The sequence below is a fragment of the Arachis stenosperma genome, chromosome 2 (genome assembly GCF_014773155.1).
Source record: "Arachis stenosperma cultivar V10309 chromosome 2, arast.V10309.gnm1.PFL2, whole genome shotgun sequence".
Lineage (NCBI taxonomy): Eukaryota > Viridiplantae > Streptophyta > Magnoliopsida > Fabales > Fabaceae > Arachis > Arachis stenosperma.
The window spans coordinates 112,355,320-112,359,864 of NC_080378.1; the positions used below are offsets into that span (position 1 = coordinate 112,355,320).

Sequence of the window (4,545 nt, forward strand, 5' to 3'; positions counted from 1 at the left end):
TCTAAAAAGGTTCACCCAATTATGTGTCTGTGGCATGTATGTATCCGGTGGTAATACTGGAAGACAGAGTGCTTTGGGCCACAGCCAAGACTCATACACTGGCTATGTTCAAGAATCAATGTACTTAACTAGGAGAATCAATAACACTATCTGAGTTCTGAGTTCTCATAGATGCCAATCATTCTGAACTTCAAAGGATAGAGTGAGATGCCAAAACTGTTCGGAGGCAAAAAGCTACTAGTCCCGCTCATCTAATTGGAACTATGTTTCTTTGATATTTTGGAGTCTATAGTATATTCTCTTCTTTTATCCTATTTTGATTTTCAGTTGCTTGGGGACAAGCAACAATTTAAGTTTGGTGTTGTGATGAGCGGATAATTTGTATGCTTTTTGGCATTGTTTTTAGTATGTTTTTAGCATCTTTTAGTTAGTTTTTAGTATATTTCTATTAGTTTTTAATTAAAATTCACTTTTCTGGACTTTACTATGAGTTTGTGTGTTTTTCTGTGATTTCAGGTATTTTCTGACTGAAATTGAGGGTTCTGAGCAAAAATCTGATCCAGAGACTGAAAAGGACTGCAGATGCTGTTGGATTCTGACCTCCCTGCACTCGAAGTGGATTTTCTGGAGCTACAGAAGCCCAATTGGCGCGCTCTCAACGGCATTGGAAAGTAGACATCCTGGGCCTTCCAGCAATATATAATAGTCCATACTTTGTCCAAGCTTTGATGGCCCAAACCCGCGTAGCAATCCGGCCTCAGAAATTCCAGCGTTAAACGCCGGAACTGGAATAAAAGTTGGAGTTAAACGCCCAAACTGGCATGAGAACTGGCGTTTAACTCCAGAAAAGGTCTCTACACGAATTTCCTTCATTGCTCAGCCCAAGCACACACCAAGTGGGCCAGGAAGTGGATTTTTCTGTCATTTACTCATTTCTGTAAACCTTAGGATACTAGTTTACTACTTATAGGACCTTTTTACATTGTAATCAGAACCGGATGTGACCTTATGACATTGTACACATTTTCTTCCACAGCATGAGTCTCTAAACCCCATGGTTGGGGGTGAGGAGCTCTGCTGTGTCTTGATGGATTAATGCAATTACTACTGTTTCTTATTCAATCATGCTTGCTTCCATTCTAAGATAACACTTGTTCCTAATCCGGATGAATGTGATGATTCGTGACAATCATCATCATTCTCAACCATGAACACGTGCCTGACAACCACCTCTGTTCTATCTTAGATTGAGTAGTTATCTCTTGGGTTCTTTAATCGGAATCTTCGTGGTATAGGCAGGACCTGATGGCAGCATTCAAGAGAATCCGGAAGGTCTAAACCTTGTCTGTGGTATTCTGAGTAGGATTCAATGATTGAATGACTGTGACGTGCTTCAAACCTGTAACCTACTGGGCGTTAGTGACAGACGCAAAAGAGTGATTCTATTCCGGTAGGGGAGGGAACCAAACCGGTGATTGGCAGCACTGTGACAGAGTGTGTGCATTAGCTTTCACTGCGCGGATGGGAGGTAGCTGCTGACAACAGTGAGACCCTACACGAGCTTGCCATGGAAGGAGACATGCGTGTTTGATGAAGAGGACGGTAGGAAAGCAGAGATTCGGAAGATGGAGCATCTCCAAACCTCAACCCATTCTCCATTACTGCAATACAAGTAACCATTACATGTTCTTTTGCTTTTTACAATCAATCCTGATAATTTCTGATATCCTGACTAAGATTTACAAGATAACCATAGCTTGCTTCAAGCCGACAATCTCCGTGGGATCGACCCTTGCTCACGCAAGGTATTACTTGGACGACCCAATGCACTTGCTGGTTAGTTGTGCGGGATTGCAAAAGTGTTATTGCAATTTCGTGCACCAAAACACAAAATCCAAAAAAATATTTCTTGTTTGAGTTTAGAGTCTCATCTTAAGTTTAGAGTCAATTGCATGCTTTTGTTCTTTTTGCATTCATGCATGTGTCTTCATTAATCTTCAAGTTGTTCTTGATGATTTCATTACTATGATTTTTAATTCTCTTGACTTGAGTAGTTATGTGTCTCATATGTATTCACATTTTATTGAGTGTCAGTAGTATACAAACTGCTAAGTTTGGTGTCTTGCATGCATTGTTACTTGATTTTAGTTACATTTTGATTATTCCTTATTATTAAAAATCCAAAAATATTTTCAAATTGTGTCTTTTCAAGTCAATAATACAGAGAATTGAAGATTCAGAACATACTGCAGAGAAATTATACAGAAAAAGCTGGGCATTCAAAAATGCCCAGTGAAGAAGACAGACTGGCGTTTAAACGCCAGCCAGGGTACCTGGCTGGGCGTTTAACGCCCAAAAGGGTAGAGTTTTGGGCGTTAAACGCCAGAATGTGCACCATTCTGGGCGTTTAACGCCAGGATGGCTAAAGGGGGAAGATTTTGTTTTCAAAATCAATTTTTTTCAAGTTTTCAAAGTTTTTCAAAATCAAATCTTTTTCAAATCATATCTTCTCAATCAAATGCTTTCAAAATCAATTTCTTTCCTTTTTCAAAGATACTTACTAACAATTAATGATTTGATTGAACATTTCAAGTTTGTTGCCTTTTCTGTTGAGAGAGGTTTAATGTTTGAATCATATCTTTTCTTGTTAGGCAAGTCATCAATTTTTAAGATCAAATCTTTTTTTTAATTGTTTTCAAATCATATCTTTTCAATCATATCTTTTTAAAACCATAACTTTTCAATCAAATCTTTTTAATCACATCCTTTTCAAAATAAGTTTTCAATTAAATCTTTTTAATTTCTAATTTCAAAATCTTTTTCAAAAATCACTTGATTTCTTTCCCACTTTTATTTTTGAAAATCAATTAGTGTTTTTCAAAAATAATTTCAAAATATTTCACTTAATTTTCGAAAATTACTTCCCTTCTTCTCACATCCTTCTATTTATGGACTACCACTATTCCTTAATGTAAAAATTCGAACTCCATCTTCTTTGACAAGTTCGAATTTTCTACTTCTGTCTTCTACCTTTCTTTTCCTCTGACACCTCAAGGAATCTCTATACTGTGACATAGAGGATTCCACATTTTCTTGTTCTCTTCTCTTTCATATGAGCAGGAGCAGAGACAAAGGCATTCTTGTTGAAGCTGACCCTGAACCTGAAAGGACCTTGAAGCGAAAGCTAAGAGAAGCTAAGGCACAACTCTCTGTGGAGGACCTGACCGAATTCTTCAAAGAAGAAGAAGACATGGCAGCCGAAAACAACAACAATGCCAACAATGCAAGGAAGGTGCTGGGTGACTTTACTGCACCTACTCCCGACTTCTATGGGAGAAGCATCTCTATCCCTGCCATTGGAGCAAACAACTTTGAGCTTAAGCCTCAATTAGTTTCTCTAATGCAACAGAATTGCAAGTTCCATGGACTTCCGATGGAAGATCCTCATCAGTTCTTAGCTGAATTCTTGCAAATCTGTGACACAGTCAAGACTAATGGGGTTGACCCTGAGGTCTATAGACTGATGCTATTCCCTTTTGCTGTAAGAGACAGAGCTAGGATATGGTTGGACTCACAACCTAAAGAAAGCCTGGACTCTTGGGAAAAGCTAGTCAACGTCTTCTTGGCAAAGTTCTTTCCACCTCAAAGATGGAGTAAGCTTAGAGTGGAAGTCCAAACCTTCAGACAGAAGGATGGAGAATCCCTCTATGAAGCTTGGGAAAGATACAAACAATTGACCAGAAAGTGTCCATCTGACATGCTTTCTGAATGGAGCATCATAGGTATTTTCTATAATGGTCTCTCTGAACTGTCCAAGATGTCTTTGGATAGCTCTGCTGGAGGATCTCTTCATCTGAAGAAGACGCCTACAGAAGCTCAAGAGCTAATTGAAATGGTTGCAAATAACCAATTCATGTACACTTCTGAAAGGAATCCTGTGAACAATGGGACTAGTCAGAAGAAAGGAGTTCTTGAGATTGACACTCTGAACGCCATTTTGGCTCAGAATAAAATATTGACTCAACAAGTCAATTTGATTTCTCAAAGTCTGTCTGGAATGCAAAATGTACCAAGCAGTACTAAGGATGCTTCATCTGAGGAAGAAGCTTATGATCCTGAGAACCCTTCAATGGAAGAGGTGAATTACCTAGGAGAACCCTATGAAAACACCTATAATTCTTCATGGAGAAATCACCCAAATCTCTCATGGAAGAATCAAGAGAGACCTCAACAAGGTTTCAACAACAATAATGGTGGAAGAAACAGGTTTAGCAATGGCAAGCCTTTTCCATCATCTTCTCAGCAACAGACAGAGAATCCTAAGCAGAACCCCTCTAACTTAGCAACCATGGTCTCTGATCTAATTAAAACCACTCAAAGTTTCATGAATGAAACAAGGTCCTCCATTAGAAATTTGGAGGCACAAGTGGGACAGCTGAGCAAGAAAGTTACTGAACTCCCTCCAAGTACTCACCCAAGCAATACAGAAGAAAATCCAAAAGGAGAGTGCAAGGCCATCAATATGGCCGAATTTGAAGAGGAAGG

At 38.9% G+C, this 4,545-nt stretch overlaps 1 non-coding gene across 1 annotated transcript; it reads right to left on the reverse strand.

Moving 5' to 3' along the window:
* Positions 1-3,655: 3,655 nt before the first annotated feature.
* LOC130964502 (small nucleolar RNA R71) lies at positions 3,656-3,759 on the reverse strand. The gene has a single exon (XR_009080593.1). It is a non-coding gene; the product is annotated as a small nucleolar RNA R71 (small nucleolar RNA).
* Between the last annotated feature and the right edge of the window lie 786 nt (positions 3,760-4,545).